The sequence below is a fragment of the Rhyacophila brunnea genome, unplaced genomic scaffold, assembly GCF_057557595.1.
Source record: "Rhyacophila brunnea isolate RB1 unplaced genomic scaffold, BYU_Rbru_1.0 scaffold_9, whole genome shotgun sequence".
In the NCBI taxonomy this organism is placed as follows: domain Eukaryota; kingdom Metazoa; phylum Arthropoda; class Insecta; order Trichoptera; family Rhyacophilidae; genus Rhyacophila; species Rhyacophila brunnea.
Genome location: NW_028233361.1, coordinates 13510494 through 13525373, shown reverse-complemented (window position 1 = coordinate 13525373; position 14880 = coordinate 13510494). Strand labels below are relative to the sequence as shown.

The 14880-nt window shown below is 34.6% G+C and overlaps 1 long non-coding RNA gene across 1 annotated transcript in view; it reads right to left on the bottom strand.

Annotated features, from left to right (window-relative positions):
• Positions 1-14528, bottom strand: part of LOC147063280 (uncharacterized) — a 60702-nt gene extending 46174 nt beyond the window's left edge. The window contains exon 1 of the long non-coding RNA XR_015072138.1: positions 14041-14528. This is a non-coding gene — a long non-coding RNA (uncharacterized LOC147063280). The remainder of the gene's footprint in view (positions 1-14040) is intronic.
• Positions 14529-14880: the final 352 nt, after the last annotated feature.

Here is a 14880-nt window from a genome sequence, read left to right as displayed (position 1 = left end):
TAATGTATCGTATTAGGGAAGACATATATGTCGACATAAATAATTATGAATTAAGTAAATCTGTATATTATATAAATATAATATTGATTATTTGTGTCAATATATATTATATCATAAATAGCAATTTAAATTTAACATCCTGGGGGGATCAGGATGCAATAAATTCCCAACCAATATCTTTATCAGCTTCATCTTCGTATGTATGGAAACGACTCATCTTCATAGATAAGATTTCCATCAATATCTTTGGACATGACCAAATTGGTAGATTCCATTTACAGTGAAACAACTTAATATAACCCAGTTGAAATTGTATGTTGGGGACTTTACGTAAATAACCATGAAGCAACACAACCGACACAGCTGATAACGAAAAAGTATTAATAAATTATAAACACTTGTACATTTATTACATAGATACTGGCTACACTAAGTGAATACTCGGCACCCCTCTATTCTAAAGTAAGCTCTGTTTGGTGCGTGGGAAATCTACGACTCGAACGACACTAAACACTAAATAAAATAAATGATAATGAAATTACTTCTTGTTGGGTATATACACTTCGTTGATATATTATTATATTCCGACTTGTGTGTGAAAGAATGGATTTATATAGAGTAAAGAAAGTAGTTACATATTTACCTACTTTTATGTCACGCTCGTTATTTACTGACAAACTCTAAGCGCCATTGGAATATGGACAATGGTGTGCGCAGGATTTTCAGCCAACGGGGTAAAATTTAAATACCGACAGGGCAACAATTTCATCAGACTGTCAAGTTTTCTTTACCAAAAAGATTAATTTTCCATGGTGCTTTTAACCTTGCACTGTTCATTATTAAATTGATATATTTAAAATCAACCCATATATTGGTACATAGATTGGTTTGAATATTCAAACTTTCTTAATAATCAAGAAGTGTGAAAGAGATCTGTCAGTATTGAAAAAAATGCCAACGAGAGTGAGGATAAATAAATATTATAATACCTCATTATGTTAATAATGTTTTGTTACCTACAAATTATATTTTAATTTATTAGGTAATACTCATTCACAAAGCAAGCGGTGGGGTGGCACTTTTGATACAAGTCTGTTTACTGGAAGCCAGGCGGGAAAAGCGGCAATCTTCATAGCTGATTTCGGCAAAATCCATCAATTCAAGAATAATAACTTAACTTAACTTACCTTAACCTAACCTAACAAATAATCCAATATACCTATATGCAATTTTCAAAAATTGTTTGCCGCTGGCTTCTACTAATGACTAAATATACAACAACCGTCCTTTTTATGTATGTATTTATTTAGAATATTATAGATCAGATAGGTAGTTAATTTAGAATAATAATATGTCAATGTTGGGACTAGAAAGTTTCGGCAAAAACGTGTCTAAGAATATGTCATGGGGTGAGTGACACCCACTTTTGGCCCCTTTGCCCATGCCACTGATTAGGAATTACGAATACGTATAGTATAGAGTAGGGTTTACATTTACAATATATTTATATTATATAAATATATAATATACCTGTCATGAGAGCCAACAGAACATTTGAGTTTTGAACAAATTTGTTTGCGAATAATATCAGTGGTGTTAATTCGACTTTTTTTTCTTTAATTCGTGTATTAAATGCATTGTGGTTAATATGCACATTTAACGCTTTAATGAAGTTCCCTTTTCCTATCACACACAGATTTGTTCAATTAACTATGGATACTATTCCACGATGCCCGAGCGGGGTAACGTGTGTCTCGAGTTCAAATCCCGGGTTTAGCAAAATCACATGTTCTTTTGTATAGATAAATGTAGATGCATATTTGCGTAAGAGATTATTGAATGAAGCCGCATTGCACTGATTGCGCGATGCAGTGGTTTAATGGTATATTTATTTTTATGGTAACAACCAAAACTCTCATCGTGTCATGCAAAGAAGGCAGACAATCTTCAAGGGAAGCGTCTCTAAAGGTCTCAAATGTAGCTTAAGGCTAGCAGAGCGTCCTAGCTGATAGGCAAACCATGGTAGGGTGTACCTAACTCGAAACAATATCGAGAAATGCAAAGCATACCAATTAGATTCTATACCATCTTACACGCTGAGTAAAATGAAGTTTAAGAAAATTTAAGACCCGACATGAAGATGGAAAATGATTTATGTCACGAATTTATGGGAACTAATCATGATAAGAAGTTAATTCTCTCCAAGGTAGAATTCAGTACCTACCTATGTAGTATAATGGTTTCAATACGAAGAATTTTACCACGCGGTGCAAAAATGCCATGATAATAATTTTAATCCCATTCATGTTATGTACGGCCTAGCACCGCACAATTTTGGAACATATTCTCAGAATTGGGGATTGGAATTTTAGGGTCTCGTCCTGGAACTTGAATAACAAAAGGATAAAATGGCATTCGTTCGTGCGGTATTAATAAGTCAATGGTGGTCATGACGCTATATTAATATATTATACAATTATATTATTATAATATATCCAAGGAACTCAGAAATAATGGGAACTGAAATACATAACGGGTAAGGCCATCCTCCCACGGCGCAACTAAAATCTGATGGAACTAGTTTGTGAAGGAACTCATAAACTGACCAATGTGATGCTTCGCACACGGCGCTACTGAAACCCAGTTGAAATAATAATCACATAACCTCAAACTGTCAAACTCAACTGTCAACCGTGTTGTACAAAAACTGACAACACGCACGCTGCAGCGTTTACATACGGTTATTATGATTTTCCAATTAATATTTAACCAATTTTGGTAAGAAAATATGATTTTTCACCGAAATCTAATGATGTTGGTACCACTGTTTTACGGTGACTGGAAACTTCAGAGACCGCGCGACTAGCATGTCGCATCTCTTCGCGACCGTTTTGAAGCTGAGAGATTCCAGTCTCGCCGTCAGCGAGCCGCCATTGAAATACATTAGCTAGATACTGGCTGTAATTTTAGTTTCAGTTCCGACGGACATAAGTTGCGCCGTGGGAGGATGGCCTAAGGCGATAGCAGGTAACCGACTCGAGTAAGGAAGAATCCGGGTTAAACTTACACACGTGTCAAAAATACGTTTTACGTTTCCCAATACTGAAAACTACTCTCGGTTTATGCATTTACGCTCATTTAATGTTGGTGTATTACACACACTATTGCACGTGCATAATGCGTGCTTCATTTTCGTAGGACACTCACATATTCAAAAACCCTACATTAAGATGCGGCGTATTGATTATAGCCTATCGGTATTCTATTTATTATCTGTTCTGTGAATATATCCGTACAAATTTTGTGTAAAATTTAAGCAGTAGGCAACCCTAACTCCGTAAAAATAGAATAGGTACAATATAATAAGTAGGTACTGTACATATTATTTGGTAACTTGGCGAGGAAAGAGTTATGCTAGTTATATTTAGGTATATGCCTATCTAGGGTCATCTCACCGCGTAAAAGAGGCTTTCTTTTTAATTAGAAACATTGTTGTCCGTTCCGTTTGATAGTCAGAATTAATTACTTCATCGCCTTGTCCAGCGATCCACGGCGAAAGAACGAAATTTCATTTCGGAAAAGTGGACCGTCTACCTAATTTGAATAAATAATGAAAAAAAAACTGTCAACAGTATTATGTGGGAAAGCTATGCGGCGACAAATCAATTATGAAGTTTTCCGGTCGGCTGGGTGTTTCGCAACTAAGTTGCACAACGGAAGCGACATGCTGATTGGCCGGTCGATCCCGGCAATCAATCGATCAAGCGACGACTGTTGACCTGAAACAGTGTCAAACATTCAGCTGACTTACAGTAACTGTTACAGTTAAGATGGACACCACAGAGGGGTCACTAAACCAATCACGAATATGGAGAACAACCCTCGAAATTCCCTGCAAACACACTTGCCAGATTGAGAGTGTCAGCTTCACGCGGATAGCTTTCGTCAATATTATGTTTCACGCAATAGTTTTTAATTACGTGAATATAGACAATTTTGTCGTTATTTTTCACTTGGAAATAGTCGAAAACCAGTAAACTGGGCGCAAAATGCGAAAAGAGCAATTAGTCTGTTCAATTTTTAACTGACTATAAGAATATAATTATATTGATCTTATGCGCTTAACGAAACCTTCCGGATCATGACGGGGTACTTGAAACCTACGCCTGTCCTCAAAGTTCGCGTGCTTTCAGGAACCCCCCCCCCCCTCTAATCCGACGCTAAACTGCAGCCCGAGTTGAATAGGCAGCCCAAGAGAAGGACCCGCGACACGTCATGCATAGTTATAAAATATGCAACAAGGCTAAAATCCAGAAAAGGCTTTATGGCGACAACCATACCTCTGACCGTCCCACCCGAAGAAGATAGGCTATCCGCATGGGAGGCGAGCCTAGCCCCTCTGAGGGTCACGAAAATTGGGTAAAGCCAGCAGAGCATATATCCCACACGGATCCAGTCTCGAGTACCGTACGTGGAACGGATTTCCAAGCTATATAGGTACATTTAGATTTTTTATAAAAATCGATGTTTTTTAAAGTAAATATAAAAAATATTAAAACTATGAATTAGTCAAAAATCTGTAAGAGAAAAAATTTTAAATTTTATACAATTGTAAGTTTATCTTTGACTTATAATAAAAAAATATTTTTCTTTCAGATACATATTTATTTATTACTACAAGTTGAAATTGTAAATTATCCAAAAAATGTCTCAAATTGCAAGCTTCCTATTTTTCCGCTAGGTGCCTCTGGTAGGTAGAAGCCTTCCCCATAAGGCACGGGGATACACATTTATTCTCTTTCTGTGAAGCAGATATATGACGAGGTCACGCGGGCTTCCTCGTTGTTAATTTGAAAATGGCTTTCACGTAAGTTGGTTATGGAAATACCAATAGGAACGGTTAATGCTTCCCCTTCAAAATTTTAGTTAGTTTAGTTAGTCATTTTATATTATTACTACTGAGTGTACACGCTTTTTACATGTTCACGGACTAAAATGCCTGCTCTATGGCGTTTATGATAAACCAGCACCGACAGAGAATACAAAGTGACATGATTTGTTTTCGGAGGACAATAATATTATGTACTGAACTTAACGTTACAAGTTTCGATAATAGATAAGACTAGTTATATTCCATTAGTAACTAGAATATTGTGGCTTTGTTGAACTTTGGATTAAACTTGAACTGGATAAGTTGTTTATTGTTTGTTCGCGACGTACTCAAAATGGAAAATGCAGTGGCATAATTTCGGAATCTGGGGCACCGCAAGCAATAAATTAGTATATAAAATCAAATCGTTACTATTACGAATTTGAATATGGCCGAAGATAGTTACTTAAAATATTCCGCTGAATGCATTACAGCCATAGCAAAAACACAAAACAGCGGCATGCATAAAATGGATTGTTTTGGTTACGAAATAAGCACGCTCGAAAGTAGGGACTGGGTTTACAAAAAACTATTGTCTTCTTTCTATGGAATAAGTTTTGACCCAATTTGTAAATTTAATGTACATAATTGAAAAAATTGACACACAAACGAGGAAACCGGCATTTAATAACAGACAGGAACTTATTTTGCTTTTAAATATTACGAGCATACTTCAGTGAAACGGCAAATAATTTTCAACTATAGGTGCGATGAAATTTCCGACTCGCTGCCAATCGGAGAGCGATAGTCGAGCTGTGAACACGTCAATTTGTTTTGTGATGGCGTCGGGGTAATTAATTCTTAAATCGTGCAAAGATGACTAAAAAACGTTACCCATTTACTTGGAAAAAAAACATGTCAATGAATATATTAGTATTATTACTAATAGAACAATAAACATAACATTAAATGGACGCATGTTGAATTTTTATGACAAATCATGTTTTGTTCTGCACGCGTCGTTTGCACAATCTTCGCGTCGCGCAGTCACAATCGTTTTAGACCGTGCCCCAGCTGAAGTATAGCCTTAACGCATCAAGACAGTATTTTCAATTTATATAATCAAACTATGGAAACGGTTAAACCATAGATACACATTTCAGAAGATGTATTGTTAATCATTAAGTGCGTAAATCCCAAATCGCCATCTAGGAAAACGAAAATCCATATTTTTTTTTTGTAATTTCACCAAGGTTTTAATTACGGCCTGCTGTCATGTCGCCTCTTCTCATCTGAGGATACGTTGTGCAAGCTCTCTCTCTATATCTATTAAAAATACTTATTGTACCCAGCTCTTCTGTCTTCCCTAATGCCAGGGCACATTTGAGCTCCTCGAAGTTCTCAGGGACATCTGCAAGTCGCAGCTTTACTCTTTAGTTGTTCAAATTTAGGGCGTTGTACCAGTACCGCAGTACTACAAAACGCTTCGTCCCATGAAGATCTCATCAAATCGTTTGCTCAGAGGTGACTCAATAAACCAGGGGACAACGCGCATGACGAAGAAGAGTATGGAAGATATTGTCTAAGACTGAAAATTGAATATTGGACCCAGATCAATCGGGACGGAGAGCGATTGTAAGCTTTAAGCTCAAATTACATTGGCAGATTGCGTCTGGCCCGATAGTCTGCCACGGAGTGCCACGACTGTCAAAATCTATTCTTCTACGGTTATTAAGGATCGGGAGCGATCCAAGCGAAGATTGGCGGGAACGTACGAAGATATCCGAACACCGCCCACTAGGTTTGACAGCTCAGTTTTGACGTACATTTGCGCGGGAATACTGTTCAGTGTTGCCACCAATCTAACGAAGAAATAGTTTTCGGCCAACCTATATTTTTAATAATAGCAACACTGTTTATTTTAAACCGTTAAAAAACAAGGAACAACGCGATTGAATCGTTGCGTGTAATGTTGCGTGCAAATCAATGCCTGAACAAAAACGATGCATGAGTGCGAGTGAGAAAGTATTCGGCACCCTTATAATCTCTGCGACACGCGCGAGAGTAAGATAAAAGGTCTACATATTTTTAAGTTGGTTTCCAAAAATATCGCCGGTAAATCGTGCTGAATCGCTTCACGTAGCGTGTTGTTCGTGTTGCTAAATTTGCTATTTTTTGTGTTAAACATAAAGTCAGTGGTAAATATTTTTAGTTAATTAAGTAGGAAAGGTGGTTCTGCATGTTGTATTAAAATATGGTAGCCGTACTGTTAAGCAAGAAGATGGTATTACGTTTCATAGGTAAGTTGATACATGTTCGTGACAATTTATTTGTATATTATTATTTATTTTAATATCAGTGACCCAGTGTTTCTTTAAAATAACTTAAATTATGGATATATTTACCTAATTGGTTGCATTTTGACCGCTTAAAAATACTATATAGCGTAAAAAAACAGAAAATTATATTTTAATTCTGAGCGTCTAGTGCGAGCACTTTGGGCGAGCACTAGCGAAATGGTCTATGGTCTCGAAAATTTATAGGCGAATGCGTTCGCTCGCCCACAAACCAAACGCACGGCACGTAGCTTCATTTAGCAATGCAACGGGTGGCGTCTATATGTATCTATAGTCTATGGTGCAAATAGTGTTAAAACGTTGGCCACGACGGTCGGCGTGGATCGTTGGATCGGGTTGGGTCTGCCAATGTAATTAAGCCTTTAGTAGCAGTGGTTGGATAGCGTAATTGGGGGAAGCTAGCGAAAAATAGATCAGAATGGGGACAGCAACTTGTGGAGACTATTGCACCCACAAATGAAGAACCAAATGATAGTAAATGTTCAGTCGAGGCGGCGTTAACAACGTAGTGTCGACGTTATATGTACGTACATATTCGTTGCATATGATGTAATTTAAACCGTATATTCTTTCTTTTCATTCTTTCCTCGACGTTTAGGGATCATTTAACAGCGCTCTCAAACTCCTGGAGATCTAATGTTTCATCAGACATCTCTGGTCTCAATTAGCATAGTACCTAATGATCACCTGTTTTACTGTAAGCAACGTTTGCTATTAGCTATTCTTAACATACACAGTCCACAGTTAAACACGTAATAGTAAACATTACCCCATTATTTCTTGACAATGGCCACGTCAAGGAAAGAAGGAATACACAGTGAGAGCCCAAAACCAAAACATAGAGTATAGACTAACAAATAACTGTGTAAGTCTCAAGAAATACATTTAAATTAAAAATGTTTGGAATTTTCTTCCTTCCTCGCCTCATCGCAGCTCAATTTTTATTCTCAAATGTAATACTAATTGCAGTATCTGGTAATTGTGTCGCAATATATGTCAGAGATACGCAATTTTACGGCGCATTAAGTTGGGTGGTCTCGGTATGCTTTCGTTTTACTCAGGTAAAACAAAATTAATGGGAACTGAAACACCTCGGGTGGCAACCGATCGCGAGTGGGGAAGAATATGGGATAAGCTTAAACACGTATTAAGAATACACTTGTCTTCATTCTGACAACTGCTCTCGGTTTATGCACTGATGCTCATTTAACATTGGTGTATTTGAAGATTGCAATACACACCATTGCACGTATATGTGTGTTTCATTAACGAAGAACACACTCACACATTGAAAACTCTGTTTCAAAATATAGTGTATTGGGGTAGGTAGGTACCTATAGCTTGTCTGAATTATATTTATTAATCTGTTATGTGGTTTTACTTTATTTTGGAGTTGATGATTCTCCCGTTCCAAGTACTCGAAACATTCTTCTATGGAACCAACATTATCCTAATAGGTTCACTGTGTTTACTTTACAAAGCCCTACCGTAAAATTAAAACAGGCTATTTTGCCTATTTTTCATAGTAATATTATAATTTATTATTATTATACTGATTTAACAGTTATTTGTTAGAAACATTAGCTACCTACCAATGAAAATCATTCAACACTGATTGCTGGAAACTGACAAAAATAAAATGCGTATTATTGAATATTATGACCGCGTCCTGTTCGTGCGTAGATCCCGTGCGTTCAACGCACCAGCGAAATTATTATAACTTTAATTCTAATACAAAAACCATTGATATACGACCACACATTTCGTACGTTAACGATACAGGATCCGATTCATTTTTATAATAAGTACTATATTCGTGAATGTAAAACTACTGTTTTTCTTATATGGAAGTAGGCTGATATTTGTTCTTTAATTCCATGTTGTGAACGTCTTGAAATTGAAAATCGTTATGTTCATTATATCGTCGCTATAGATTGGTTTGTCGAATATCCGTTTTTGTCGAAATCCACCTTTTAATTTAATGCAGAATGATTTTTTGTACCTAAATGGACCGGAACGATCCTTTTCTTTAAATTACTTTGTAATGAATACAGCATTCATACGCTGTAAAGACAACAATTTAAATACTTCCATGTATTAAAATATAGGATAATGAAATTTGTTTTTCGTCTCCAGAGCATTTGACATTTGCAGTCCAATATGCAGGTGCAGGACCAATCCTACAGCGACGATATGTTAATAAATAAATTTTAATTTTAATAAAACACTTAAATTCTTGAATCCTTTTCACTCATATAAAGCTAAATATGTACGTGCTAACGTGAACACTGCATATGTCACCCGTACTCCTTTAATCCTAGGTATGTAGCAAAATTAGTAATTAGAGTTAACTGAAATATTTTTTTTACTGATAGATATTGTATTAGAATTAGACAAAGAAGAATATGCTAAAACATTACATGTCATTTTCACCATTTGGAATAACTAATGTAGGTAGGTATACTTTTTAAAAAAATACTCAGAAAGAATGTTTGTGCAGGAAATACTTTTATTTGTGGGAACTGAGCTATAAGTAGAAACGTAAATCATTTTTACGTTCGAACTAATTGCCTTATTCAGCACAAAAATAAGTCCATTATTGTTCTTATTTTCCAAAAACGGTATGTGGTGAAAAAATTTGACAACTTTTGATAAAGCTTCAACCGAAAGTCATATTTATAATATCATAAAAATCGTTTTATGAATCAGAATTGATAATAGAATTATTTATTTACGAATAGATAACATTTTTTAAACATATGTACTTAAAAAAGGATTGCGGAGGGATAAGATTGGACTGGGGAAGAATACTTGAGGAAACCAGAGTCCACTACGGGCTTTTGCGCCACGAATTATGATGAAGATGACTTAAAAAAGTAGACCCATATCAAAATAATCGTGGCTACGTCGACTGATAATAAAATTGTTCATTAAAATTGCTAAAATTAGAAACGGTGGTTAGAACACTGAACTAGAAAAAGTATCTGGACAGAGACGTAAAGGAAAAGACAAAGGATCAAGTTATGTCGAATAACATCAAGAGAGACATAAGCTCTATGGGCGTATGTATAAAAGCGAATTGCAACATTACAGGAAAAGCCATTTAAATTAAGAATTTTATTGATTTGGATATATATTATAGTTTCAACAGGTATGTACAATTTCGATATGTACCTATTATACATACAGAAATAAATTAATGTTATAGAGATACATTATAGTCTAAAAAGAGTTATAATTCTTATTATTGATATCCCCTATTGCGGGTTTCAATGTGTTAAAGATTGTGTCCCATGCATATAAACTGTTGAACACACACATTGAAGATGTGTATGCATATGAACGTACGCACACACTTTCACATCTCCACACCATTGATACATCTTAGGGCGCCAGCTTTATTCATCGTACCTATTATACAGCCACATCAAAAGTTAGCTATTAATTATTATTAATAATTATTAGGTAATAATATTTTTGTTTTATAATTACGCAAGTAAAGTTAATATTATAAAATAAGAAAATACAATTATTGTATTAAGTTAGTCGCTAGTTCTGGAATCTAGCACCTATGGTCTAATGCGAAACATATTTAGACAATTAAAATCTAAATTCAAGATAATGGCTTCCAATATAATATGTATACCGAGGTACCACCATACCGCAATCACTCAATATTAGTTTAGTATAAATATAAATATTAACCTAAAGAAAAACATGACATATACCAATGTCACCCTCGCAGATTATTTCACATTAAATAAACAGGTGGAGATCCTCTTAGAGGTATAAGGCATACAGCCATAAACAAATAAAATACCATTAAATACCTTGCCGAATAACCAAGTCAATTTCCAGAATCAATAATAATGAACACTGTACACAAAGACTTCGGGATAATATAAACGTACATGTACTTAGTCGTATAAACTTCTTGTATTACAACATTTGATTGCACACTTTGAGAACATTTGCATGTGGTTAAATACATTTTCTGCGCATTTTTATTATGCCATGGGTATTTTCCTGTTTTGTTAAGTTTGAGTGATTCTTTATCTAAATAATGCTAGGTCGGTGTATTTGGCTGCCTGCCTTTGGACAATGATTGATGACAGTCTGTCCTTTCCTGTTATAGCTAGTAGCTACATCTTGTATTATGCTGTGAATGCTTTGTACATATTATGTTGTGTTCAAAGTGGTGAATGTATGTAATTATTATTAAAAATGGTAGTCTGACATTGGCAATATTTGCAGAATCCAAAATTGTTCTTAAATCCTTTTGGGTATGACATATTGGGCGAAAAGAGTGTGAAGTTTGCTACAAATGAATCTGCTGTGAGAAATTAATTGCAGCTAATACCTATACTCATTAGCTGTACCTTTTAATTTATAAACATTTAGGCGCCTTCCTTAATATTATACAAACGGTTTTCATCAACGTCGTTGATTTTAAGTTTTTTATGACGCAAGCTTTTATTCCTAGGTTTACAAAGGAGCGTGGTTGCCCGTAGCACAAACACGCTGAGGGGTTAGTTAAAGTTGTGTGAAATGTTCACCGATACAGATTCAGTCACCAATTAATTATTCAACAGTCGATACTCCATAGATACTATATGGATACAAATTAGTAAAACTATAGGTATAATAACAATGAAAAATCAACAAAAAATAATTGCAATATCACGACAATGTACTTAGTATTTTTTTAAACATGACGTGTAAACATATAAGATTTTAAAAAGAAGAACAGTGAATTGAGAACAAGGCCCACATTTTTGAGAAATAATGATAACTATAATTATTAAATAAAATTAATAATTATAATAATATTGAGTACAGAACTTTCACGTACATGTGCATATTTTTCGGGCGGCAAAATCCTTGCTTGAACTTCTGGGAACTTTTTCAAATGTTGAATATACCTTTGTAAAGTTTTTTCATCCACAACTCGGCCTGGAACATGCCACGAAAAAACTGTGGGAAAGAAAATATTACCTAGTTGCGACAAAATTGCAAATAACTTCACATTCGACAGTATCGCCAGGGGAGGTGCACCCCAATTTAAGGTCAATCACCATGAAAAATAATAATTATTATTAAAGTAAATTGGAAATAATAAATTATTGTACGTAATTATATCAATTAAAAATATACCGACGTTTAATAAACGGGAGAAACCGTGCCTGATAAATATCTAAATACTTAAATTATAGTTTTATAAAATTCAATTACATTTATTATAATATACATTAGGTATAGACAGATTATAGGTTGCCCCAAAAGCCAACAGTTTTGTGTTGACGACATCAAAATACGCGCCGAGACGATTAAATAAATTATTATAAAAAAAAATTGCTGGTACCGTTTGTGTATTTCAAAAAGTTTTTCTCGAAAATATTTTGGAAAAGATATTTTAAATTTGAAATTATTTCGAGAATATTAAACCATATTTACGATACTACTTATATAAATACCTATCTAAGATGCCGACGGCCAAGTGACTACTTATCATTTTTGTGAAATTATATTCAAAAAAAATTGAAAAAATATATATTTCAACAAATTAAATAATATGGGGGATCATGGGTAGAATACATAACTCTACTACCATTATGTAGATAGATACCTACTACAAACACTGTTGATTATTAAATATCAATATAAAATAAGTTACATATTATATTTTATAAAAATAATAAATAATGCATAAATAATCTGCAAAATGTGCAGTAAAAATGACAGGTTCGCCGCATAGGGGCTGCCAGTAGTGCAGCAGTGGTAGAAAATAAACGGCACTCGTAACAAATTTAATGGTTCCAACATGCTATCGGTTTTTATTTTTACATTGTAATATTTTCTACGATTATTTATTTATTTATAAGTCAATTGGACGATTTATTAATATTAAAACATAATTGCAATACACCCCTTCAATGCTTATAATATGCGTGGCTCGAAATTATTATTTTATAAACATACTTATTGATTACCTACATATTTTGACAGACTGGATAAAACAATTAAGGACATTTTGACTTCAATAACAAAGTTATAGGGACATATTATGGTAGATTTCGTTAGGGTGAGGGTAAAATGTTTTTTGTGATTAATAAATGAATACATCAATAATGGTAATGTAAAATGTACACTTTGCTTATGATTGTGTTATGGATGGATGGATGGTCATATTAAAGAAAATCCATATTATTTGTCATCAAGTACAATATATTGTTCTTTATTAGGTATAATATGGTTGTATTATAAGTATTTTGGGTACATATATAAATATAGCGTTAGAGAAAATATCCGTTATTTCCGCGATAATGTTATATGTATTCTTGTTTAGTTACACGGTTTAAATTACCCACTGTAAACAAAAAATAAATAAAATAAAAAACCTCCAAGGTAAGATAAGATGACACCGGAACGATATAAATTACGCGCAATATTTCAATTTTCAATGTTGAACAATGTTCCAACAACGCATAATATTACTATGACTTCTACTGCTTGGTCAATATTTTCGCATATGGTAAGTATTTTTAAAACAGTGACAGTAGATTTATTTATGTCAGTTGTATATTATTTTAAAATACTAAGTAGTTTCATTTTAATTACTTAGTTTATAACCACTGACGAATAAATACAGACATAGGTATTATTTCAATTTGTTATAATTTAAATATAAATCAATTAATATAATATTGCTACATTATTTTGCCTGTCATGTTGGTTACGCGTGTATGCAGTTTCGCACCCCTGATATGGAAAGGGGTTAGTAATGAATATTATTATAATGCATATTATACGTACAAGCAAGTGATACTCCAAAATCCATGGTCTTGTAAAATTAAAATCACAATCACAAAATATTATTTTCTATCTGATAATATTTATTATTCGGCACGTTGGAAGTATTGATTCGTATTATTGGTATAATTCTTGTTTTTAATATTATAGTTGGGAAGTATTTTTTCAAAATGATTTTCCCACTAGTCCGAATCGCTGGCGTAAAATTTTTGCGTACCTAATTGAAAAATAGAGGAAGCGAAGAATTATTTAGCGCGACGCAAAACGGGGGAAAACTCGTAGGAACAGTAAAAATACTCAAATAATAATAGACAAACTGCGCGAAAACAAAAACAACGAAAGTGAAAATTCAGCGCGGCGCTGTAAATATCGAGTTAGCATGATTATATTACACGATTGTCACAACTGGGAATTTGATTTCGAGAGGAAAATTAAATTATTAGTATAGAGAACAAACGAGCACCGCCAAGTTACCGTACCGCGGAACGACTGAATGCGAGAAACTAGCACTGGTTAGCAACAGTCCGACCATACGCGCATGCCTCACTCGCTCTGTCTCGCTCTGGCCTATTCAAGCCCACCACTCAAAGAAGATTGAAATACTCTCGAGCCTTTTCCTCTCTGAGTTTCTAATATCACATCATTAGCTCATGAACACCAATGATGGGGCGCGGAGGGGGTTCCAAATAATATACGACCTTCACAATAATCAGGCCCGCCCTTGCGTTTGGCGCACAATGTCCTCACTGCACACGGGTGGATTAGTCGAGGGGTCGGTAAAACGTTTCGTTTTCAATTCTCTCAGATCAGGTTTATTCTAGCCACGGAACACAAAAATAGTGA